Below are 27,282 nucleotides of genomic sequence, written 5' to 3'. Positions count from 1 at the left end.
TTAATGGCATTTTTGAACTCGTTTTTAATTCCTAAAGCTGCTGTCTTAGCACGGAGTGGAATAAGGCTTTGAGGCCACAAAAACCCATCAGACACTCCAGCAGGACTCAAGAAAGCCAAGCAGCAGGCAAAGGGTCTGAGCAGAGTGGTGGCAGATTAAATGTAGCACTAGTCAACATAAAACCAATGCAAAAAAAAAAAAAAAAAAAAAAAAAAACAAACAACCAAACCCCGACAATGGTCCCTGTAAGAATTAAGTTTCAGGATAAATAGACTCAGAAGAAACCATCCTGTGCTTCTGCATGCACAGCTCAAATTTAAAAATCCAAGTTATTTCTTGCAACACTTACTTGGAAACTTCTTTTTCTCCTTATTATTTATGTTCCCATCATAATAGCTATTTTATGCACTTATAAAAAAGCTGAATTATTAGTTTTCTTCACCTGCTTTCTGAGCCATCCCTGACTCCCTCCATCTTGGTACCTTTCCCATCCAGGACCAAGAGGGCTGAGCAAAAAAGGTATGACAGGCAGTGCATGGAGGAGCTCCTCAAAAACACACCAAGCTCCATCCTCACACCTTTACTCTCCCTAAAATCTCTGGAAGAAGGTTGTTACAGAGCCATTCTTGACCAGTGAAGACAAACAGCCTTTTAATCCCCAGTGCAGCACTGTTAGGGTACTTTTAGTTGTAATCTGGGCACTTTTAGCTGCCTTGAGCTGATCCCTTGACAAGGGGAATTTTTGAAGCAGAAATTTTGAAGAAGAATTTTGAATCAGACTCCCTCGGACTGGGAGGACAAGAGGAATTTGTGAAGCAGAAATTTTGAAGCATAGTTTTGAAACAGAGTCCCCCATACTGGGAGGGCAGACCTGGAGCAAGAACTGATGGCAGAAGGGGCGGGAGATGGGCACGGCTGAGGGCAGCAGCACAAGTAAGATAAGGAAAACTTAGCACAAAATCTGTATAGAATCACATGGAACACTGGATGTCTTGAGATATTTCATGCAATGGAGGCACTTCCTGTTCCTCCACTTCAGTAAAAGACGAGGAGTAAGAAACCAAGGTAGAGTTTCCTCAATCTATGCTGAGTTAGGAATGGGATGCCTTACACAACCCAAGGAAGAGATAAAGTCTGAAGCATCCAAATACTGAAAGAGCCCTCAAGAAGCCTCCTGGTTCACCCCCAGCCCAAGCAGGCATCCCTGAGGACATGTAAGAAATGTCTGTGTAGTTCAGGACTGCCAAAGATGGATCCACAGCATTGACGGGACCCTGCTGTTTCATTTTTCACCTCTTCTTTAGAGGACCTGGTATCAGTGTAAAGACCTTTCACTGGGTCCTACCAACGCCTAAAAAAGCCAAGGAATTCTGGCAACACTCACCTCTGCTGCATTTCATCCTGGCCATGACATACAAGGCTTGGACCCTCCTGCTGGACACGGACTCCGAGTCCTAACCCAGACCTGACCACCAGATCTCACTGTTCTCATTCAGCTCCAAGGATCACTCTGAACCCCAACAACTTCTGGGGCAAATTAAATGCATCTATTTTTGCAAGCCAGGACCACTTTTGTTGAGCTGCCACTGAAGCTTTTCTTAGAAGTCATTAACCATGATGGGCAAAACACAATTCCATCTCACTCCTCTCCTGCCTCTTCAAAGGGAGGATGGCAGCACTCGAGCCACTGCCTCACTGATTGTCCTACTGTTCCACAAAGTGGTTCCTCTCCAGCAAATTGAACACTGAGAGCCATCACAGAGCCCCAGACAAAGGGCCCAGTGACTGTTTCTGGGATTATTAGAGGGAAGCAGAAAGAAGCCTATTACAGGGTCTTTGTGGCACTTAATGTTGACAGCTGAAAATAATGGATAGGACAAAACAGAGCAAAGATGATTTAAATTAGGCAGTTCCCGGGAAATGGTGCTCACGCAGGCTTCCAAAGGAAAACCTCCATTTCTAAGCACTGCTAGCCCCCAAGTGGGTGTGCATTGCCCCTCTGCAGCCCATAGACACACAGACACAGCCCTTTTCAGTGCTCTGAAGAGCTTTTGCTCAGTTTGCCAGTGGCCACTGCACCCTACCCATCAGGGGATGGAAAAGGTGTACAAAAGAGCAGCGTCAGCCACAGCTCATCAATCCTTCAGCAGAAACAGCCTTTAATTCCTACCCACTGCCACAGGTTCAGGGACCTGCAAGGAGGGATTTGCACATCCACAGTCCAGCAATCATTACATAGCTCCTGCAAAACCACCTGGAGGACAGCAGATTCACTCCTGCTCCAGGGGCCCGACGCAGATGGAATGACAAAGGCTCTGACAAAGCTTTAGTGCCACCTCATGCCAGTCCCAGCTCCATGCGGGGCTCACTGTAAGTAACAGCCACCTGCCTGTGATACACATCATCTCTCTCCCTCTCCAGAGGGCAGCAATCAGAGAATCACAGAATCATCTTGGTTGAAAAAGAGTTCCAAGACCATGGAGTCCAAGCTGTGCCTGATCCCCACCTTGTCACCAGCCCTGAGCACTGAGGGCCCTTTCCAGGCCTTCCTTGGACACCTCCAGGGATGGGGACTCCAACACCTCCCTGGGAAGCCTCTTCCAATTTTTAACCACCGGTTGTGTGAAAAAATTCCTCATGTCCAACCTGAGCATTCCCTGGCGCAGCCTATGTCCTCTCCTCCTGTCCCTGTTCCCTGGGAGCAGAGCCCCGGCTGTCCCCTCCTGTCAGGAGCTGTGCAGAGCCACAAGGTCCCCCCTGAGCTTCCTTTGCTCCAGGCTCAGCCCCCCCCAGTTCCTTCAGCCCCTCCCCACAGGATTTTCCTTCAATGCTCAAGCCATTCTCAGCTTGGACAGGAAAGCACAAGAGGGGCAGAGGGACACACACGTTGCACATGGTGAATTTGCTGGCTGCCTGGGCTCTATAGATTTGTTTATGCTGTGGCAGCAATTTGTCTGTCCAGGCACAGCACTTGGGTTTTATGACCTGAAACACCAACCAGAGCAGCTCCTGAACATCTGAGGATGCAGCCCAGCCAGCCCTGCCCTCATCCTGCAGGGGATAGAGGACTGTAGAAAATGGGTCCCTGTGCAAGGAGCCCTCTGAAAGCACCTTCATAATCATGGGGTTTCATACCTTTCTTGTACCCACGGGTGTAAACCAGGAGATAAAAGGCTGCTGTCCTGTTTGGCCACCCCAGCAGCAACTGGAGGGTGACAATGGGACTGATCCTGGCAACAAACACCCCTGGGACCTGAAGGGAGGAGCCTTCAAAAGTGCTCCTGGGGTCCCACAGCACCAGCCCTCTGCTGGGATGCTCTGGGGTCTCCCAAATTCTACAAGAGCTGCCACTGCAGTGCAAGGGGGAGAGAGCTCTGGCATGGGATAAGGGCTGTGGACTGTCAGAGCTGGGAATGTTGCTCTGGATTTGTGCAGCATCTGGATCCTGCAGCAGCACAAGCATGTGGTAGTGGTTGTGACAGAGGTGGAGTAGGAGGAAGGAGAGAAGGAAGGAGAGGAAAGAATGAGAGAAAGGCAGGAGAAGGAGAGGAAGGAGGGGAAGGAAAGGGGAAAAAAGGAGGGAAAGAAGGAAAAGGTGGAGAGGAAGGAAGGGTGGAGAAGGCAGAAAATGAGAAGGAGAAAAAGGAGAGGAGGAGAAGGAAAGGAAGCACCAAAGGAGAGGAAGCAGAGGAGGATGAGGAGGAGAGAAAGAAGAGGGAGAGGAAGAGAAGGAAGGAATCAGTCTTTGAATTAATTGTGGAGCAATGCCTGAATCCATCTGACACAAAACGAGGCCACAGCACTGTTTTCCCCCCAGACAGTCCAAAGCAGCTCACCTCCTGTCTCCTGCTTGGCACAGACAACCAGCATGGAAAACCCCGAGAGGAGAAGCAGGGACACGCTGGGCAGAGAGGCTGCAGAAACCCCTACCAGACACTCTGCAACTGCAATGTGCCAGGCAGCACGGGAGGGAAAAAGCTACTGCCCCCGTGGACATGCCAGTCTCTTCCTTTCAATCCCTTTTGTGAAAAAGGTGACTCAGGAAAACTGGAAAGGAAGGCAGGGGTGGTGTGAAAGTGGAACAAGACACCATCTGTTCTCAAGCCTCACAGCTGGAAAGGGCATAACCTGCCCTTGGCGTGGCTGCAGGGGACACTCTGGTCCAGAGAGGACTTGTAGGAGAGGACAAAGCTGGGTATTCCTGTGCTGGGATTCACCCAGCACACACAGACACCCCATCACTGAGCTGGAGCACCAGAGGCTTCACCCTACTCCCAGCCCTGCCCAGGAACCCCCATGCAATGTCACATCTGGAAATATCTGCTTAGGGTATTCACTCTACACTGCCCAAAAAGACCAGCCACAGGTCAAGATGTGGGCCTGAACCACCTCTGAAAGGCAAATGAAATGGTGAATATGCTTGTGATACTGTAGTGGGAAAATCATTATTTGCAATCCTCATCCATTTCTTACAGTGTTACATCTATTTCTTATAGTATCACAGTCCTCGCTGTGGATTTGGAGTCATATTTCAGAGCTGATGTTCATGAAGCTCAGATGGAAAGGTGAGCCAGCCCTCAGTTCAATTTGTGCTCCACTGGAAAGAAGGAAAAGGAAAGAACAGAGAAAATAAGATAAACAAAAAAATAGGAAGCAAAATGAAGGGAAAATTGAAAAAAAAAAAAAAAAACAGGAGAGAAAGAGAGAGAAAGAGAGAGAAAGAGAGAGAAAGAGAGAGAAAGAGAGAGAAAGAGAGAGAAAGAGGGAAAGATTAAAAGAGAGAGAGAAAGAAAGAGAGAGAGAGGGAAAGAGAGAGAAAGAAAGAAAGAAAAAGAAAGAAAGAGAGAAAGAAGAAGAAAGAAGAAGAAAGAAGAAGAAAGAAGAAGAAAGAAAAGAAAGAAAAGAAAGAAAAAGAAAGGAAAGGAAGAAAGGAAGAAAGGAAGAAAGGAAGAAAGGAAGAAAGAAAGAAAGAAAGAGTGGGAAGGGGGAAGAAAAGAGGGAAAGGAAAAGGGGAAAAGAAAAGGGGTGAAATAAAAGGGGAGACAAGAAAAGAGGGAAAAGAAAATGGGGTGAAAGAAAGGGGGATAAAAAAGGGATGAGAAAACAAAGAGGGAAACAGAAAGGGAGAGCAAAAAGTAAAAAATAAAAAGGGCGAGGTTAAGAAAAGAAAAAAAATTGAAAAAGAAAGTCAGCAAGCAAGAAAACTTCGGGAATCGATACTTTCCCAACACTAAAAGAACAACCTCAAGTCACTTTTTTTAAAAGTCCGAGCCCTTCCTAATAAGATGCCCAACAGGCTGTGAATTATCCAGCCATAAAACTTCCACTTGCATGTGACATTTGCTGGTAGGAATAAATCAGGGCGAAGAAAAGAGGAGCCGCTTTGGAGTTCAATGAGTATTACCCTAATTCTAAACGCATTAGCAGTGGTCTGAAAGCGGGACATTGTCGCCCAGACAGACGGACAATGTTCATAACCAATGGTAATTTGTAGGACGCATAATTTGCTACTACCAAAATAGCACAGCATGTGGGGTTTTTTGCCCTTTTTAGTCTATAGCTGTGTCGTTTCTTTTGGCTTGTTGAAAGAAATCTGCTCTGCACACGCGGAGCAAGAGCTCGGACCTTCAGCAGCTCATAGAAAACAGGTGGCCAGGCATCGGGGGAAATACAGCCTTTTGGAAAAAGCTAATAAAATAAGCAGATGATTATAGAAAATGGAGATTAAACTGGCTTCTCTTTCCCAAACAGAAAGTCAGGAAAAAATAAGTTTAGGCTGAGCAAACGCTGACTGAAAACACACCCTGCCACCACCTCTCTGAGTTTTAACAACAGCAACAGAGCTTTCACCTAAAATTAAAACAAAAAAATTTAGGAAAATAATAGTCATCCCCTCAGGGCTGACCATCCCCAAGCCACAAAGCTCAGCTTCCCCAGGCTAACCTGGCTGTTGGCTTAACACCAAGCAGGCTGGGGGCTCAGGAAAGTCAGATTAAAACAGTAGATTGCTGCCTTAAGACTTCATCCCTGCCATCCTCATCTCCCGATCAGACAACAGCACGCAGCACTTACATGAAAGTTGAAATTTGGTCAAGTCCCAATCCTTTAACTTTCCATGGGGAGGGCGTTAGGAGGGAGCTCTCCTGCACGCTCCAGGACCACGCGCTTAAACTGTCGGTTATTTCACGGTGGAGATTCACCCAAAAAAATAAAAAAAATAAAAGAGAAGGGAAAAAAATAAAGCAAAAACCCACCCCAGAAAAATAAATGCCTGTATCCCTAACAGAGCAGCAGGGTGGAGCCAGCACACCCTTATATTTAGCTGCAGGCAAAGCCTTAAAGTTGTAGTGCATTTATTTTCCATCCAGCACATCCATGTACAAGATAAAAAACTCCCCAAACTCCTGCTATCTGCCCCATTCTGTCTTTCATGGCGCACACTGGGATTGTTAGCCCTGTTTTATTTTTATTTTCTGAACTCAGGAGCCTTGGGACGTATCAGAGATTTCAACAAGCTCAGCTGAAGTTACCTCAAGCTCAAGTAAGTGCAGTTTCCCACAACCCTGGGAAAATAAATTACCAATTTTTTTATTTTTTTTCCTTACAGTGGAAAAAGGTAGTTACCAGGCATAAATCAGACCTCATATTTAGAAAATGCTCCACGGGCCGAGCAAAGGCTGTGAATCCATCCCATCTCTACCTGCCCCAGCAGAGCGAGCCTGGGTGGCGGCCAAGGTCAAAGCCCATCTGCAGAGGGCACGATTTGCCGGGACATCCAACACAAACAGACACGGGGGAAGGAGGGAAAAAAGCCGGGATCTGCTCCCAAGCGCTGCCGAGGCCACATCCAGTCCCGCCTGGCCCCGCAGCTCCCTTTCATAGCCTGCCAGCCCCCCGGGCAATCCGGCAGATGCCGTGCGTGGAGCTGCAGCCTCCTCTGCCAAGGCTGGGGGGCGGCACAGGGCTCGGCCAGCTCGTAAAAAAAAATAAATAAAAAAAAATGAGCATCTGCACTTTGCCACTGGCACAGCTGCACTGTGACAGCAGGGCCTGGAGACGGGGCTGGGGGAAAGGGAAATGAGCCCATCACGCTACTGCAGGAGCTGCCACTGACCTGCCAGGGAGCCTTCCTCGAGCTTCAGGCAGTGAACTGAGAGGGATGAATAGGAAATTTCGTCCTCCTCAGCATTTTCCTGTAAACTGTCCAGCAAAGCTGAACGCAGAGGAGCATCTGAAAACCCTCAAGAGGAGAAATCAGTCGTTTGCTTTCCAAGCAAGCGCCTACATAACTTGTTTGGAGAGTCATCTCCTCATTTTCTCTTTATTTCATCAGAAGGGTTGTTCCCCCCAGCAATCCTAACATCTGAGAGGAGGATAATCCACAGCCCACTCCATGAGGGTCCACATGCTCCAAATGGGAGCCACCACTGGGTCTTGCCTTGGACTAAAGTGTGAAAGCATCCACCAAGCCCACGCTCTCCCATGAAATCCTGCCTCCACTTCCAGCAGTGCTCCCTGTCACTGATGCTTCAGCAGTATGGACCCCAAAAGTCTGTTTTTATCATATATCTTAAGAAAATTTGAAAATATTTCTCTTCAGGCATTCTGTGAGCAGAAACTCCCATCTTTTCCACCCCTCTCACAGGGGGACAGGGAGGTGCCCCGGAATTAAGACAAGATGCTGTTGTGGCTTTGCCCCCAGCTGCATCAATCCCTATATGAGAGGAGTATGTAGGAGGGAAAAGCCATTTTTCCTATCCATCTGACATTTCAAACTGAGAGGCCATCTGGGATCTCTTCTCCTCCTGCACTCTGTAACAGGAGCTGACATTTATCCAGTGGCAAAGAAGGAGCATCACCATGGACTTAAGGGCATCAGATTAGCCTTTGGAATTCTGCTGCCCAACCCACCCTCAGGAACAAGCTGCCCAGAGAAATGGTTCACATCCCACCCTGGGAACACCCAAAGCCAGGCTGGATGGGCATTTGAGCAACCTGATGTTGTTGAAGATGTCCCTGCCCATGACAGGGGGATTGAAACTAGATGGTCTGGAAGATTCCCTCCAACCCAAACTGTTCCATGACTCTCCTCCAAAGCACTCCAGAACTGTTTGCAGGAATTCCTTAACAGAAAATCACAGAATGGTTTGGGTTGGGAGGGACCTTAAGGATGATCCTGTCCAACCCCCTTCTATAGGCAGGGACACCTTCCACTATCCCAGGCTGCTCCAATCCAAGCCAGCCCTGGACACTTCCAGGGATGAGGCAGCCAAGGCTGCTCTGGAGAACCCAGAACAATGAGCTTTTTCACCAGGTTTCACCACGTCACAGTGACAGACAGGACATGGCCTGTGAGACAGCCACACCAGATGTGATTAGAAGTTGGTAATTAACTCATGATGCACACAGCAGAGCAGCTTTTCTCACTGCACAGCCCAGCTCTGGAGGGACACCCTGAGGAAAAAACCTTACTCTGTCAATGTACAGGCATTTGGAGACAGCCCAACAGCAGATCTCTTGACTGAAAAGGACATTTTTGTTTGTTTGTTTTGAACCACTGGTTGCCAGTGCAGGACCTCACACTGGGCATCTGTCCTACCATACAATTTGCATGACAGATGCTCTTTCCTCTTTCTAATTGTTGAAACAAAGTGGGCACTGAATGAGGGCCTTTGAGGCTGGAAGGGGCTTCAAATACAGTCAGTGTCCAGCTAATTCTGCAGGGCAGTGTCTCCAGCTTCCTCCACCCCCTCCCTATTTATGTTACAGCCATCCAGATCCATTTTTGCTGACTGGGTCCTTGCCCTCCCTCTGCCCTCTGCAGAATTTCATTAATCCCACTTTGCTGGCTATGGCGGGGGACAAACATTCTCTTATTTTTATTTAATTCCTCCCCTCTCTCCCCCTGGCTTCAAAACACCTTCAGGGATCTCCTCCAGGTATCCACACATAACATCCCTCAGCGCGACCCAGGGAGAGGGAACATTCTGGGGCCAAATGCTTCTGCTAGATCCTAAATCCTGGTACCAAACCAGCACCAGTGGAGCACATTGAGCATTTGGCACCTGATTGCTGAGGACCAGGAGCCCAGCCTAGGACCAGAAGGGATCTCACCATCATCACCACAGTGCAAGCCTCTTCTAGGGAAGATGTTGCCCTTGAAGGCAGCAGGGTTAGGATCCAGAGCTGCCAAAATAGAGTTCAAGTGCTGCAGTCACACTGGGTGAGTCAGTTATCGAGGAAAGCTGGGGACAGATCTCAGCACCCTCCTCATCCAGCACCACCCTGCTCTGCACAGCACTGGCAAGATGGCTTTTCCCAGCACAGGAGCTCTGGGGTGGTGCCTAAATGCTCCAAAGTACCAGCAGGAATGGCTGTGAAGAAGCCACCCAGGCTCCAGCTGCCTCCTCTCCCCACACAATCCACCATCAGCAGAGACACGCTCCAAGGAGTTCGTCAAAAAGGGAATTGGAAAGAATAACACGCTCAACTCTTATTTACCTAGGTGGGAGTTCGGCACTTCATGCCATCAGTCCTCTCAGAAATTCCAGCTTAACTGCTACAATGAAAAGGAAATATTTTTCTACACTGGGGTTATTAGATGTTGCCATAGTGGCATGCGTGGGTGTGCACTTCGATATTAGCTAAAGGCCCAGATCTGCAAAGATGCACATAAATCACTTGACTCCCATGAAAACAGCAAGAACAGTCATAAAATGACCCGAGTGCAGAGACCAGATCCACCCAGGCAACTTCAGTGTGTGCTGCCGAGGCGTAAAGGAGGGAGAGAGAAAAAGAAAAGACGCATAAAATTTTTATTTCACCTCACAATGTTTCTGCATCAAGTATGTTTTTCTGTGCTGATGCAACACTTACTAAACTCTCCTTGACTCCTCACAGCTGCGATGGAGGGATGTGGATGCTGGCTGGGGCTCCCCACGCTCAGCCTGGTGTCCCTGTCTCCCCTCAGGGCAACAGCAGGGATCTCAGCACTCACTCCAACAACTCTGATGCCTTTCACAACCCCTTCTCTCTTCTTTGCCCCTTCTCTCACCCTCCCAAATAGCTGCAAAACAAATCAGCAAGTGATGCGCAAGCAAAAAGGTGGGGCTGGTCATGGAGACCAAGGGTTTAATAGTAAGCTGGGAGGCACAAACACATCTTTTCATGGGATGGAGTGGCTGAGGAGGAGGGAAGAGGCTTTGCTGAGAGATCTGAAGGCTGCCCACCCCTCACCTTCCACCCTTGGGCTCTGTCACTGCAACCTGGTCTAGCTGAAGGTGTCCCTACCCATGGCAGGGTACAGTGAACCACGTGATCCTTAAGATCCCTTCCAACACAAACTATTGTAGGATCCTAGGATGGCTGGAGAAGACATTGGGAAACCACAGTAGTGGCCTTCTCTGTGCCACTGCCCAAGTTCCATGTCAGCCCTGGGGACCTGTGGCTCAGCCCACGTGTCCTGCAGCACTCAGGGGTCTGCAGGCACACACACAAACTCCCACCCACCAGCACTTACACACGGGCTCCGTGCCAGCCACACGGCACACAGCAAGATTGTCACCAGCACATGGTATCTCATTTGGCACAAAAACCCCCCACATAAAGTAAATGTGTTAAAAAAAAGAAAGATTTGAACCACAGCATCCCAGGCCAGCTCCCTGCTGCAGCTGCTCTGGCACCAACAGCCCTCACAATAAAAGCTTCTGAGTCCTGGTTTCATACTTTTCCTAAAGTGATGCTGGCTTATCTACTCCCTCCCACCCTACAAAGCTACACCTTATACACATTCCCTCCGTGCTCCTCCATGTGCTCTTTATGCAGGAACAATTAAGCTCTGCTCAACTTTTCCATTAACCCGAGCAGCCCTTAGTCATGTCTAACAAACTCACAAGTTGCTGTGCTTTTTAATTGGCTCCAAGACTCTCGTCTGCCCTCTCAGACACAAGCAAAAGGTCCAGTCCCTCAGTGCCTCGCAGTCAAACACCAGGGAGGCTGCTCCCTGTCCCTGCTCTGCGGAAGCTGGATGACTACATAAGATGCCAGACAGCTCGGAATTAGGTCCAGGATTTATCCCAGGAGTGTCTGGCTGCACGGAGATTGCAGGCACCCTCAGGATTAATTTGTTTAAAAGCATCCACCCATCTGCAGCTGGGTGGCAACGACATTGCGTGGCTCTGCCATCACTGGTGTGTCTCATATCACTGCAGATGTTTCCTCACTCAGATCATTAGGGTCTCTGGCAAGATATCCATTCTGAAGAAACCTAGGCACTTTGAATTATTCCTAGTCCTCCAACAAACCTGACCCTTACCCACTTCATGGTTCAAGAATTACTGATGGGACAGAGAAAGAGCCAGGGCTCAGATTTGTTTCCTTGAGAAGACAGATGAAAAATGTTACATGCAAACATGGCTTCAATCAATTAATTGATCATGCAATCAGTGCAAGCATGGAAAAGTATGGTGCTAGCAGGCTTTGGGAGATTTGGGACATAGAAACCGAGAATTGTCTGGGTTGGAAGGAACCTTAAATGTAACAACCTCCATGACACCCCTTAGTCCATTTCCTTTGTCACTTAAGGCACCAAAATAATCATCAGGGGGAAAGTTAATCAAGACCAATCAAGGCAAAGTCACCAAGCTGAGCTCCCTGAAGCATCTGGTAAGAGGCAGAAGTGCTCACCCATTATTTTACTGTCTCAGGCTACCTGCAGACTGAGGGAGGTGCTGCTACGCTTGGATTCATGGAGATAATTTTGCAGTCACAGTCGTTAGGGATTCATTTAGAGCTTGCCTTTTTAAACCACAGAGCTTAATAAAAAAAATGCATGCAAGTCTCTGCACCTACAATTTCCAGTACATCACCTGCCCAGGGCATCATCTCTACTCTAGTTTCAAAGGGAGGCATGATGATTGGAATACATGAAGCTCATAAAGTCTGCATGAAAACAAGGGACCTCATCAAGTGAGAGCAACTAAGTGACACCACTGCATGGAAAGCTGCAAGGGGAGCCTGACACCTGACAATTACAGGCAGGAACCCCCTCCTGAGAGCTGCTAGCAACCCTAAGCTCCATCCCAGCACCCTGCCCAGAATGTCCCACATGGTATGAATCACCAGGCCGGAGCTTCAAAGGATTAGCTCCTTCAAGCACTGAACTCCATATCCATGAGGATGCTTTACAGGAGGTTGCCCCAGTGTCATCCTCAGACAGCAGAGCACAGTCCAGCCCTTCATTAATGACCTGAGGCTGCATGGGAAACATCAGGGCATGAACTAGAACAAAGTCAGGAGGAGATGGCAAAAAAAGAGGTGACCAGCAGGTGCTGCACCACACAACCTGCCCAAGCACATCTGGAACAAAGAGATTCAAAACCCTGAATCTTCCCCCCCTTCCTCTGCCTTACCCCACTCTGATCCTCTCTCCCTTGGTCTCTCTCCAGTCTGCAGCATGTGGTGACTGTAATTATGGTTCACCTCACTGCTGCACAGCCACACCACCTCCAGGTACTTAACTTCTTTTAATCTTGCTTCATGTTTCAGTCCCTACAGCCCACTCGTGATGTCTGCTACTCTTCTTCCAACACCCTCAATTCATCAATAGCCATGTCAGGCTTTGACCTCCAATTTTCTAACTGCTCAGTTAAACCACTCTGCCACTGGCCCCGCTCCTGCCTTTGTTAAAAACGAGGGGGGAGCCTCATTTGCTTTCTTATTTGATCATCACTTCACTTCTATGGTGTGCACTCTGTTTCCCCGTCTTGAAAACCCATCAGCCAGCCCCATTCCAGACTGGTGCTGGGGCTGTTGTTACCTTTAATGAGAGGAAATTATGGTTAATGCCTAATTTTAATTTTTCCCTCTCCTTTAATTTTTTTTCAATAGCTTTCCCAGAAAAAGCAGCTTTGGCAGAGTGCTGCCACCTGAATGCTAATGAACGCCGAAGGGACCCGACGTGTCTGCCTCCCTGCCAGACATCAAATTGATTTTCAAATTGCTTTGATGACATAAGGTGGTTTCACAGTTTGGACCTGTGTGATTACCTGAGCATTTATCTCAGTGGGCTCTTCCACTTACCTGCTTTAAAATAACCCAGGCTGCTGGACTGGACCTTCGTGATGGAGGTTATCGCCCCCCAGGCTGTGCCCAGGTCACGGGAGCCCAGTCTGAATTTGGATAATTTGGATATGCCTGAGCCCCAGAAAATGAGTGTGGACGCCAGTTTGCAGCTGAGCATAAACTAAATCTTTAGCCTTCCCCTTTTGGAGGAGAAAGAAGACCCCAAAGAAGGTGGCTGTCCCATCCCTGGAAACATTCAGGTCCTGGTGGGATGGGGCTCTTAGCATCTTTGTCTAATGGAATATGTTCCTGCCCATTACAAGCAGACTAGATGGTCTTCACAAACCAAACCATTTTATGATTCCAAGATAGTAATTTGGTTCAGTGCTAGGAAAGAGTTTTGGATGTCTAACGAAATTAAAAAATGAATTTCACTTGGGGAATTTCAACTGTTGTGCGTGAGCCAAGACAGCTTCTGACTTACTGGCTGATGTTCACTCCCAGGCCAAAAGCATGAGGATGAGGAAGGAAGGACAATCAGGGAGCCAGAGGATGCTCTGAGGAGCCAGGAGCTCCCCATGGAGACATTGCAGAGCTCAGGCACACTCATCCCTCCTTCCAAAACACTCACCCTCTGAGTGGATGCTGGATGGGAAGGAGGTGCGGCTGACAGAAGGAAAACATGATAGAGGGATGGCTGAGACTCCTCCCCGAGCAAAGACCCAGGAGGAGAGGAGCAGTGCCTGCCAAAGGGAAATGAGCATCACATGGTGCCAGGTGGCAGTTTCAAACCCATGGGAAAAGGCAGCAAATCAAGGCTGTCAAAAACACAGCCCTGTCCCATTTTTAGGACAGGTGAACACCCAGGATTCCACAGAGCCTCGATCCACTGCCTGGTGAGCAGAGACCAGGTCACTGACTCTGCCCAGGCCAGAGGGATGAGAGACAGCCACTGTGCCAGCTGGCATTAGGACTCAGCTGAGATAAAGGCATAAACTGCTGCAGGCTGAACTCAGCCTCCAGATCAACGTGGATCAGAGACTGGATTAAGAGGGAGTGAAGGGAAATACAAACCACTTGCATTAACCTGTGGGTAACATCAGCAGTGACCCCAAGGTAGTATTTCTTTTATTCCCATGCACGGCTGCATCTCGGTACGCACAACAGCTGGAATGCAAGAGGCTGGAGTGCAATTTATGGAGTGCTTTGTGATGACAAGGGATGAGGAGAACAGCAGGACAGTATTTATTATTACTATTTTACATTAAAAGGAGCACAGCTCATCGGTGGTTTACATTTCTGGGGCACCTTTCATCTCAAAGATAACAGAAGCATCCTGCTAACAAGGGGTTGGGGGGTGGGTGAGCCAAAGCCTCACCATTGGATCTATCCAGGCTAATAAATATATATATATAAAACACATATATATAACATATATATTAGGGGCTAGAGAAATTCAAATTACCGTCTTTGAGTGCAGCCAGTTACAGAATCACAAAAACACCATTCTCCCCAGACCTAGGGAATGAACCCTTGCTGTGCCCACATGAAGATGTAATCAGCACTTAGCAGCATTTCCCTTCCTGCTTTGTACTGCCACACAGGCACTCACCATTTGCACTGTATAAAGAAAAAAATAAATCACAGGCACCCTAAATAGGCTCTAGGGTGGGTTGGTTATTTTTTTTTTCCTTCACCAGACAAGTATGTGCTCCTTTGGCACAGATCCTGCTTGGTTTGGAGAAGGATCACTGTGGCACAGGTTGCAAGAGCAAGCCCTGACCATCCTGAAGACACTGCTCAGGGCACAGGCTGATGGATGGGAGATCTCAGTGTCCATGAGGGCTTCACATCTGCCTGTGGGTGTGTGGGTGGAAAATGCTCTTTACCAGATTTATTTGGTTTGCATGGCCAGGCTTTTTTAGTTGCAGGGTGACTTCTGTGAGGAGCTGCCAGAAGCTTCCCCCATATCCAGCAGAGCCAACACCAGCCAGCTCCAGGACAGACCCCAAGGCCAAGAAAATCAGGAGTGATGGTGATTCCTCTGTGATAACAGATTTAACAAGAAAAACGTTGTTGCCCAATTTTCATTGTGAGCACAGAAGAGCAGGGCTGAGAACAAGTGAGAAGAATGACTGCAGACACAAAGGGCAGTGGAGAAGAAGGGGCAGGAGCTGCTCCAGGCACCCGAGCTGAGATTCCCCTGCAGCCTGTGGAGGGTGTGGGGATGCAGAGATGCACCTGCAGCCCCTGGAGGAGCCCACGCCAGAGCAGGGGGTGCCTGAGAGAGGCTGTGACCCCACTAAAAGCCCAAGCACATGCTGGGGCAGGGAAGGACTCCAACTCCTCTCCCCGAGCAGTGGCAGCACCACCATGTGATGAACTGACCATAACCCTCATTCCCTGTCTCCTTGTGCCACTGGGGGAGGAGGGAGTAGTGAAGGAAAGTGTTTTAAGGTCTGTTTTTACTTCTCATTATCCTGCTTGGATTTTGTTGTTAATCAATTCAAATAATATTCCCATGCTGAATCTGTTTTGCCCATGATGGTGTTTGGTGAGGGATCGCTCATGGGTCTTACCTCAACTCATGAATTCTTCATTATATTTTCTCTGCTCAGTCCAGCTGCGGAGGGGAGTGAGAGAGCTGCTTTGATGGGTGCCTGAAACACAGCCAGGGTCAACCCCATACACCAGAGGATACCTGAAGAGATATTGCCAGCAGGCCAAGGGAGAGGACTTGTCCCTCTGCTCCGGTATGACTCCGCCTGGAGTCCCACATGCAGCTCCGGGGTCCCCAGCACTGGAAAGACCTGGAGCTGCTGGAGTGAATCCAGAGGAGGCCACGGAGCTGCTGCCAGGGCTGGAGCCCCTCTGCTCTGGAGCCAGCCTGGCACAGCTGGGGCTGTTCAGCTGCACCAGAGAAGCTCCAGGGACACCTCAGAGCCCCTGCCAGGGCCTGCAGGGGCTCCAGGAGAGCTGCACAGCCCCTGGGGACAAGGCAGGCAGGGACAGCACCCAGGCAATGGCTCCCACTGCCAGAGGGCAGGCACAGATTCTGGCACATTGGGAATTAGGAATTGCTGGCTGGGAGGGTGGGCAGGCCCTGGCCCAGGGTGCCCAGAGCAGCTGTGGCTGCCCCTGGATCCCTGGCAGTGTCCCAGGCCAGGCTGGATGGGGCTTGGAGCAGCCTGGGACAGTGGGAGGTGTCCCTGCACATGGCAGGAGATGGGACAAGATGGGATTTAAGCTTTGGATTCCTTCCAATCTAAATCATTTGAGAGTTCTGTGATATCTCTCCCCCCTGTGCAAAGTGGGGACATGTCAACCAATACAGCTGCAAACCCTGGTGCAGGAGGGACCTGCACAAAACAGCTCAAGGGTGACAATTCAGCCTTTTTTTAGCATTAGGGCCACAGCAGCTAAAGCAAAACAACAGCCACCATGCAGAGCAGGAATACTTTTACACCAGCAGCTACCCAAAACACTTCTAGAGCCCATCCAAAGTTTGCCACTGCCACAGAAAATGAATTTTGCCTTGCACCCTGTAGCAAAGAGAGCTGCAGGTTGCCTTTTCCAGACACAGCTGCTTGCAGTATGAGTAACAGAAAATGTGTTTTCCCCACATATGGGCAACCATCTGAAAGCCCTGCTACACCAACCTGACGGCAGAACCAAACAAATGTTTGGTGACATTTCCCTATTGCTGTCTCGCAGTTAAATAAGCTTTAAAAAAAATCCTTTGCTTTGGTGCTGGCTAATTCTATTTTAACAGCATGAAAATCCTTCAGAGCTCAGCAGCAGAGATGGAAGCAAGCCAGGTAAAAGTAACGGGAGAAGAGAAATGCAAACCCGAGCATCTCCCCTCTCCTCCAGAGAACAGCAGTGCCTTGCTGTTAGCAATCAAAGAAACAAAAGCTACGAGGCTGCTGCCATCCCCCTGCACACAGCTCTTCCCAAACCTCGGATGTGGATGACAGCTACTGGATCCACACTGTGCAAAATGTTTCTCCAGAGGTTTGCGACCTCCATCTCGCCCGCCGCGGCGCTGACAGCTCCCAGTCTCCAGTGGGTGCGGGAATGCTCCGGCAATTCCAGAGGGATCACTCACCCCTCCACACGTCCCAACTCTCTCTTCCTCCCCCACTACCACACACTTGGTTTTGGGCTGCATTTGGAAGCTTAGCCTGTTAATTAGGGTGAAGGAAGGCAGCGTCTCCAGGCCTGACCTCCAGTGTCCTCGGCTCCTCTGTTTGGTGGCGCTGCCCCTGCAGAAAGCCTGGCAGTGTTTGGGCAGGACAGAGCTGCTCTCTGCCTCGTGGGAGCAAATGATAACAGCAGAGAATTACAGCCCCCAGACTGCCTAGGGATGGTTCAAATAGGGCAGCAAGGTGCAAAGGACTTCATGCTCTGGTCTGAAAAATCAGCAGCTTTTTCAGAGTAATTTCTGGATAACCCTGTGATTTCTTTCTTTTTCCCAATTTCTTCTGTTTCCTGCCTATTGAATATTGCACAGTTTCCTCCAGAACACAGAATAAAATTAGTTGAGACTCACTGCGATGGGAAACTCTTTTTTCATACCAATTCTTCAGACCCAGGGGAACGACTACAGTGGAAAGGAGCTGAAGACAAAAACGAGCTGGGGGATGATCCTCAAAGACCAATTAAGCCTCTGGCATCCTTCATTTTGATGATGCTCCTCCCTGGGCTCCAGCAGGCAGCATGATGCATCTCCTGCCCAAAATGCTAAGGAAAGAACACACATTACTGCCTGCAAAGAGGGTACATCAAGATCAATGGCTCGCTGCAGACCCCAGCGTGAGAATGATGTCACTCCACCTCCAGACGCGTGGTAACGAGCCCTACAAAGGAAAACATCTTGCATCACCCAGATGTCTGTGGAGCTCACCCTCCAAAATAAAAAGGGCCACTGACCTGAAAAAATCACAGACTTTGCTTTTAGGAGGGTGGGAAGATGGCACTGAGAGAGAATGGGTAGCGCAGCAGCCCAGGATAGTAAAATCATAGCACAGTTTGGGTTGGAAGGGACCACCCAGTGCCACCCCCTGCCATGGGCAGGGACACCTTCCACTGTCCCAGGCTGCTCCAAGCCCCATCCAGCCTGGCCTGGGACACTGCCAGGGATGGGGAATCCACCACCTCGCTGTGCTGGGTGGGCTCAGTCAGGACAATGCTCCCTAAGCTGTGGTGCCAGCTCCCCAAGGTGTCTCCTCCAGCCCTGGAATGATGCCGCAGTAACTCCTGCCAGTGGATTCATCACCTGCTTTACTGTGGAGCCCAGGATGGCCAGCGAGGGTTGGGATGCTGCCCTGGGCACAATGGGTACAGCCCTGCCATGAAATTCTGAATTTAGCATCGCAACACGTAATGTGCTGTTTATTCCTGCATGAATTTTCCCTCAGTCAGTTTCACAAATTCCAAACCAGAACATTCCAGGAGCTGGAAGAGGTGAATAATTTTTTTTTTTTTTTTTAATCTAATGACATGTCCTTCTTGTATAAAAAGCAGGAGGAAAATATCTTCAATCAATGAGAAACAGATCTGGGGGCAAGTGAAAGAGGTTCGTCAACACAGACAAAAAAAATAAAAGCTTGCCACCCCTCCAAATTTTGTTTGAATCAAAACTAAATTACTTAGTCCACTACTACCAAGACTTGTTTAATCTTTCCTCCTTCTAACTGCTAACTGTAATTCCCAAACAAAAAGTTGAAAAGCTTCATTGAGAAGCTGTCAAAAAGAAAATGTTTTGGCATTTCCAAAATGACACATTTCATTCTGACATTTCACTTGAAATGCCTGGACATTAAAAATAAATTAGCTCCCCCTGGGGATTTTCAACATATCCAGTTGCCAAATTCAATTTAAGCTTATGAATAGTCCAGGCCTTCTGAAATCCAACTTTTGAATTCACAGAATCCCAGAATGGTTTAGATTGGAATAAGCCCTAAAACTCATCCCATCCCACACCCTGCTATGGGCAGGGACCTTCCACTGTCCCAGGTTGCTCCAAGGCCAATTCCTACCTCGCCTTGGACACTTCCAGGGATCCAGGGACAGCCACAGCTCCTCAGGGAAACCTGTGCCAGGGCCTGCCCACCCTCACATTATGAAATTTCTTTCTAATATCCAGTCCAAATCTACTTTAATTAAATTACACTGGAAGTTCAGTTCAGTTTTGGTCCAGACAGTGACGCTGATACCCAAAACTTGTTCACCGGCCAACATCTCAAGCCCAGAAATATTTATACCTTATGAAAATATTATATATGAAGAGAATGAGTTAGCCTATGACCCAACAACAGCCTCTCAAATTATTTTAACATGTGTTTTTCTCCTCATATACTGCTGTCATTCATGGGGATTAATGGTTGTTATTAATCACCTCATTTGAAGGCACTGGAGAAAACCATCCCCCCGTGCACAAGCCAGAGGGAACATTATTTATCTGCTATCACCAACACATAATAAAAACAATTTCTGAGTAGATCTCACCTCTCATACACAGACGACCATGTCATGCCTTGAGTGATTTGCAAGGCTTTGCAGGCATGACAAAACCAGCCAGCAATGACAACCAAGGGTATCGTCTCACAGCCCCTCCTCAGATGAGTAATACTCATGCAGATAAGCACATCCATCAGCCTGAGGCCTTGGTGAAGATTTCTGGGTACACCAGAGTGGTCACACCCCTTCTGGGTTTCCAAGAGGCTGCTGGTGGCACTCAGCAGGGACCCCAGAGCGGGAACCTGGGCTGTCCAACCTGGTGGAGCTGTCCTACAGCTGTGTTTCCAGAAGATGTCACACAGAATCACACAAGGGTTTTGGTGGAAAAGATCTTTAAAGATCATTTTGTTCCAATGCCAACCACCATGGGAATGATATCCACTATCCCAAGTTGCTCCAGGCCTCACTCAGCTGGCCTTGAACCCTTCCGGGGATGGAGCAGCCACAGCTTCTCTGGGAGACCAGTACCAGGGCCTCACCACCCTCCCAGCCAAGAATTCCTTCCCAATATCTAATCTAAATCTCTCCTCTTTTAGTTTAAAACTGAAACCATTCCCCCTGGTCACTCTCAATTGTCCCAATCTAGCTTGAACAGGCAATGGCCAAGGGAAACTTGCACCACTAGGCCCAAATCCATCACCGTGCTGGTGTGGCCTCGCTGGGTGACTGAGGGACCAAAGCCACTCTAGGCCAGGAGAACCTGCCCCAGCAGGTTCCACTTTTCCCAACCACCAGCAAGGCACCAACTTTTTCCAACAGCAAGAAATCTGAATATAGGATCAGCTGTGGAGACTCCAGGGGAACGCTTTGCCTGGTTTTGCTTTTTAACAGTGCAGTTTACTCATATTGAAAGCACCAAAGACAGATCTGAGACCAGGACAGACAACAAACTCCCACTCTCCTGGATGTCTGTAATATCAGGTCTAAACCTAAATATCCTTGCACTCTCCTAAGGAAGGCTACATTGGGTCTGAAATGCCGACTCTGCTCCAGCACAAGCTTCACACTGAACTGCACACTTAAGAAAAACTTACATGTTTATACACCTTGCTTGCACAGCACGGTGCTTGTAGGCTAGAGGCTCGAGTTCCTTCTTCTGATTCACTCCTTGAGTGAATCAAACTATTTATTTGAACTCAAATCCACATGAGGTGCAGAACAGCTCAGGCTTCGGCTCAGTGCCAGCTGCACTCCCATTGTCCACCATATAAAAGCAGGTATCCTGGCACGGACACAGGAGGTATGAAATACAGAAGATGACAAAACACTGCTTTTGTAAGACACCTGCAGAAAAAAGAACTAATGCAATAGGAAAAAAAAAGGCGAAAAAGAAAACAGAAAGATCTATATTTTGCTTTTCTCTCCTGTTGTCCTTTCTCTGGATTCTTTTACCTCTTGCTTTTTTTTTTTGAGGTTAGGGACAGAAGAACCAACCTCTTCACATTCAGCCTTTTCTCCATTCCCCACACAGTGCTGTATTTAATCCATGCCCTGAAGCTCAGCCAACATCCCTTATTAAATGAAGTTGGCTCTTCATCTGCTGAACTACAAAAAAAATTAAAAAGCAATCTTATGAGAAATACAGGACTTCTGGGAATCCTAAAATGATTTGTGTTGGAAGAGACCTTAAAGCTCATCCAGTTCCATCCCCTGCCATGGCAGGGGCACCTTCCACTGTCCCAGGCTGCTCCAAGACCCATCCAGCCTGGCCTTGGACACTTCCAGGAATCCAGGAGCAGCCACAGCTGCTCTGGGCAGCCAGGGTTTCCCCACCCTCACAGCCAAGAATTCCTTCCCAATATCTAATGTGAACCTGTCTTCTGTCAGTTTAATATTCCTAAGGAGGCTGCTCCTTTCCTCTGGCCTCCTAAACTAAAAAACCTGTTGGTATAAATTCAGATGTGGGCTCTTCACCAACCTGAACCCTCCAGCTGAAAACCAAGCTCGTGAAGGAAATCCTCTTAAGCACGCCAGGTGTGTTTGCACTGGACTGTGTTAGTACACTGCACTGAGGTGGCACATCCAAGGCTTGACACACATGCACTCTTCCAAGCAAGATGCACTAAAGGTTCCTTGACTCTTCTCTGCAAAGAAGAAGCCCTGGCCCTGTTGACTGGCACAGCAGATAATTCCAGTAACTATTCTGCTCACGTAGAAGTTCTCTGTCATTCCAGGTGAGTGGAGCATCCCCTGCATCCCACTTCACTGCGGGACTTCTCCCACCAATCCCACATCCAGAAACACCCTATGCATGAACAGTGCCTCACCTCAAGGAGCAATGGCAAGGAGGAGCTCCAGGCTCTGGAAATGGGGTGCTGGATAGATGTTTTGACATTTAGGGAATGACACAAATGTACTTTCTCTCAAGCAGTATCTGATGAGCTCTGCTCAAGACCACATGCACGGAGCAACAGCCCCTGGAGTGCAGTAGAGTACAAATGGTCTCTAACAGAGTATTTGGCTGTTACATCAGTATTAATCCCCTCAGCAGCTAAATTCTGGAAGGCTCATGAAATCTCTCTCTTTTCCCCACTGTACCAGTGGAAGGTCTTCAGCAATTTCCATCCAAACAACTGTCCTTTGTGAATAACAGGACCATTCATGGAGTATAATTTTATGACCTCATTCAAGCAATTTTAGCCAAATTGTGCTTCCTCTCTTGAAGAGCTGCCTTTGGTGAGGAGAGATTGTTCACAACCACAGAAGCAACAAAAATACACATTCTTTACTTCCACAACCTGGTCTTTTTGGGGTTTTTTTGGTCATTTATTTCCAAAATACCTGCTGTCTGTCAGCACGATGCTTCTCCTCTGACAGAGACTATAACCATCACTCAAAGATCATGGCATCTCACAAGAGTTCAGTGGAAAATGAGAGGAAAAACTCCCTGGGTACATACCTGAAGTTTTCATTTGAGGATAGGGGGTGGATTAACTGAAAGAAAATTAAATTAGCTCTAAGGTTCAGCTCTCTGCTGGTACAAGCAGGTGCAAATTCCAGCACAGAGCCACAGCCACGTCCACACCCATCTCTCTGAAAACAGCAGGATTATCACTGCGGGAAATACCCTCACAGAATGGTTTGGGTTGGAAACCATTAAAGTTGGGACCTTAAAGCTCATCCATTCCACCCCCTGCCATGGGCAGGGACACCTTCCACTGTCCCAGGTTGTTCCAAGCCCCATCCAACCTGGCCTTGGACATTTCCAGGGATCCAGGTGCAGCCACAGCTTCTCTGGGAAGCCCATACCAATGTCTAAGTGCATACTAGGATAGAGGGAAACCTGCTCTAATCACTAGGCTGACAAGAGACAAAATATACTTTAAAATTAGGGTGGGACAGGTCTAGCGTGGTTTGACAGGAAAATGAAGAAATAGCTATGCTGGATCTATGCCCCATTGCTTCCCCAGTGTTCTCCCACATCTGCATCCCTCTGCCTGTCTCTTCTCATGTGGTGAATGCTACAGGAACTCTCCAGGATTTTCTTTCCATGCTGATAGCATCCTGCATTCTCTCAGCCTGGGATCCCACCCACTGCCAGGACCTATCTACAGAGAAGAGGCTGCCTCCCCATCTTCTATCTCCTTTCCATCCCCAAATTTAACACCAGGCTTTGCTTTACACCAAGATCTGTATCTTAAGTCATTCCATGTCATCCCATTCCACTTACCACAAACACTGTCATAATCAAAGCATAAAAAGAAGGGAGAAATAGAAAGAGAGAGAGAGAGATCCCCCCAGCACGTATCTGTGACAGGAACCATTCATGTGCCTGTAGATCAGCAGAAAAGAACCCACCAGCTGGAGAAGGAACACCAAAATGGCAGCATGAGTGATTTTTAAGAACAAACAGGAGAGGAAAACCATGGCCACAATACAAGAAACCACTTTTCAAGCTACTGAAGACAGAATAAAACACAAGAATAGCTTCTCCTCTGGCCTCTGCCTGCAGCAGGCCAGCAACAAACTTGAACAAAACCCTGGTTGGTTTCCAGGTCTGATGCATTTAGGGAAGATGTGTGCTGTCCCTAAAAGACCCTGCCACTCCAGGCACAGCACACACTGCCACAGACACGCTTTGGCTCCCACAGTTACTAAATTTACTAAAAAGCCTAAGCAAAACTGCATTTCCCAGCAATAAAACCCCCTCTCTGATGGCATCACTGGAGATCCCACTTGTGCATTAATTCAGAGGCTGCCCATTACCTCTTAATTATAGGACACTATTATGCAAATAATGACAATTAATTAAACCTTCACTTATTAATCTAATACAGTTTCTTCCTTGCTGTTCTCAAATACACCCCAGGCAAGCAGCTACAATTTTTTAACTATAAAAGTGGCAGTCTATGGGCTGACACTTCTTCAAAGAATGTCTTTAATATCAAAATAAAGTAAAACTGCCTTGTCTCCTGAGTGCAACTGCAGTAATGAGATGCTAAACCCAATCTCTCCCAGCCTGCTGGGCTGAGGGAGATGGGATGTTTCCTTCCCAAAAACCTCATCCTTCTCCTAGGAGACTGCTTCTCCTCACTGAGCATATCTGGGCATACACAGTCCTGGCTTGGTATTTCTCTGGCTCTCACCCAAATCAGCTTTATGGGAAACACAGAGCTCCTGGGAATCACAGAATCCTAGAATTTCAGGTTGGAAGGGATCTTTAAAAGTCATGTAGTCCAACATCCCTGCCATGGGCAGGGACATCTTCAAGTACATCAGGTTCAGAGTCCGGCCTGCACTAGTCTTGAATATTTTTGAGGATGGGCCACCCACCACTTCTCCAGGCAGCATTGGGAGGCACCACTGCATCCCTCTTCCTCCTCCTCCTCCAACACCCACATCTTTGCACTGCTTAAGCACCCTGTGTTGCAGGGAGAAGGTGCCTCCTGAACCACAGCCTCCTCCTGAGATGCACCACCTCCCCTGACTGCCACGTGTCCTGCTGTGCTCATGTGTGTGCTCTACACCACCCCTCGGACCTGCAACACAGCCCTGTGTCACAGACGTCTTTTATGGAAAATCCTTTCCTTAGGATTCTTCCTCCTGAGAAGCTGAGAGGCCTCAGGAACAAAATGTAAACAATGGTTATCTGCTGCTGTGGAATGCAACAGGCGCATCTGGGATTGGTCTCATGTGGTTGTTTCTAATTAATGGCCAATCACAGTCAGCTGGCTCGGACAGAGAGCCGAGCCACAAACCTTTGTTATCATTCTTTCCTATTCTATTCTTAGCCAGCCTTCTGATGAAATCCTTTCTTCTATTCTTTTAGTATAGTTTTAATGTAATATATATCATAAAATAATAAATCAGCCTTCTGAAACATGGAGTCAGATCCTCATCTCTTCCCTCATCCTCGGACCCCTGTGACAATTTTCAAGAGCCACACTTACTGTCACCATGGCAAATCACACTCTGGCTCGTGTTTTACCCCTTGCATTTCTTTTTCCTACCAGACAGGGCCCTCGTTTTTTCCCAGGCAGTGTGTGCAGAGCCAGGGCACGGCAGGCAGGGCTGGGAGTGCTCTTCCTCACCGATGTCATCGTCTGCCAGCGTGAGGGATGGGGGCGCCTTGCTCTGCAGCTCCTGACGTGACTCAGAACAGCCTGGGAATTACACTTGGAACAAGTGATTAAAAGCCCTGACTTACTCCTCCACTACCACGCAGGGGCAACGCTCTCGGCAGCGCCGATCAGAGCTGTGCCCTTCAAAAGGAGGGCAAAATGAGGAGAAACGGGAGCTGCTACTCCTCCAGACTGCTCCCTGGGTATGTGGAGGTGGGAATAAGGGCTTGGAAAGCCCTCAGAAGGGAATCACCAGCACGCATTTCATCACTCCCTGAACCCCAGCACAGAGTCACCTCCTTGAAAAAATACTTCTCCACAATGCCAGCCTCCTCCAGGCCAGTCACTGCAGGCAGCAGCTCTTTGGAAAAAACAGAGGCACTGCAGTCATTTTGAAATGCAGGTGCCCAGACCCTCAATCAGATGTTATATCTATCTCAAACATTAACATAAGCAGCTTGGATTCTCTTGGTAGGGAGGGAATCCTGGTGGGAAGAAGGAAACAGGATTTCAGAGGAGGAAATGCAGAGCAAAGGAAGGGTTTGAAGGGGAAGGGAGGAGGCCCCTTGACCAGCAGCAAAAAACTACAGCAAAATAAACTTGCTCAGATGGTCTCCTGGGGATTTGGGGCCTGAAATTCCAGCCACCTCCACCCATGGACGAGAAAAGAGCTGGAGCAGCAGAGACCTGGAAGATCCACCCTCAGCAGTCTGTGATCATGGGCATCAGCTGTCTTTACAAACCTCAAACACAAGGAGTATCTTGGCCAATTCCCCTCTATTTTTTTCTGAAAAGCTCCGTGCTGTTGCAGCCCCATATTCCCATGTGCTTCATAAATTTCCCAGAGCTTGGGAGAAAAGTATTGTCTCTGCCTTCCCCAGGTGGAAGTAAGTGCTCAGGAATTCAATTAGCATGTAAGAATGCTCAAGCCTCTGTGCTTGAGTCTCCCACATGGAATTAACTTATGGGCTTCACAGCTGAGGACCAGGTAAACAAGAGATTCCAGCCCTTCATTTAGGTACCCACCAAAATCAATTTCATATAAGGCAGCCTAGAGTGGCTTGGACAAGGTCATGCATGGAGCCTGAGCAGAAATTAATTGTGAAGAACCCAAAGAAGATTTAAAAGGGAGAATAAAAGCACTTTTCTTTCCAGATCTGAATTACTTTGCATTAACCCAAGCCTGTTCTGAAGCACCAAGCCACCCATGGAGGAGCTGGACCTCAAGGCTTGCCCTTTGCTCATCATCAGAAATGAGCCCCAGCACAAGACTGAGCTCCATCCTCCTGGCAGAACAGACTGAGCTGTGTGCTCCTGCCTTGGCTGCCAATTCCACAGCCCAAGCCCTCTCCTTCTGCAGCCATTCCCACCTCCCACCAGCTACACTGTACACAATCATGATACCACATGCCAGTGGGACCACAGAATCCCAGAAGAATTCAGGTTGGAAAAGATCTCACAGACCATCCAGTCCAACCTGTGCCTGTCCTCCACATTGTCACCAGAGTACTCAGTGTCACACCCAGGCATTCCTTGGACACCTCCAGGGATGGGGAGTCCAACACCTCCCTGGGCAGTCCCTCCCAATGTCTGACCACCCTTTTCATGAAGATGGACACTCCTTGGCCATAGTTAGGATGGTTGGATGGCCAGCAATCTAAGGCTCCCCATCTCCTTTTCACTGCCCCAAAACTCCCCCATTTACCTCTTCCCTTCCAGGTGATTGTCCCACCCATGCCAATTCCATCACTGCCTTCTATAAAGTTTTCAAGGATCAAAGTAACAAACTTTGGGGTTCCTTGTGTTTGAAAGGAAAGGGGAAAAATCCAAGCCATTTGTTTTTTTGAATTTGGCATTTTGTGCAAGTTTTATGAGGAAACTATCTAAAAGTATGGAAAATTAGTGTAAGTCAGGATCATTTCACTGCAGACCTTAACATCCTCCACCTCCTTAAGGACAGAGACATCAGAAGAACCACAGATACTGGTTTGGGCATTGCCTGGATGTTGTATCCTTACAATTCCCTGACCATATTACAGAGAGGCCCACAGACCTTGCCAGGAGGGTACATTATCATGCTAGGCCAGCTACCACTGCTTCACTTTCAACATCAAAAACATTTTCTGCCCTAGAAAAG

General features: G+C 48.2%; 1 protein-coding gene across 1 annotated transcript in view; it reads right to left on the bottom strand.

Moving 5' to 3' along the window:
* ZBTB7C (zinc finger and BTB domain containing 7C) overlaps positions 1–6,241 on the bottom strand; it is a 110,355-nt gene extending 104,114 nt beyond the window's left edge. Inside the window, exon 1 of the mRNA XM_063180194.1 lies at positions 6,073–6,241. The gene's annotated coding sequence lies outside the window, so the exon portion shown is untranslated. The remainder of the gene's footprint in view (positions 1–6,072) is intronic.
* Between the last annotated feature and the right edge of the window lie 21,041 nt (positions 6,242–27,282).

The sequence above is a fragment of the Melospiza melodia genome, chromosome Z (assembly GCF_035770615.1).
Source record: "Melospiza melodia melodia isolate bMelMel2 chromosome Z, bMelMel2.pri, whole genome shotgun sequence".
In the NCBI taxonomy this organism is placed as follows: Eukaryota; Metazoa; Chordata; class Aves; order Passeriformes; family Passerellidae; genus Melospiza; species Melospiza melodia.
The sequence above is the reverse complement of the archived record's forward strand: the minus strand, read 5'-3'. Positions and strand labels throughout refer to the sequence as shown.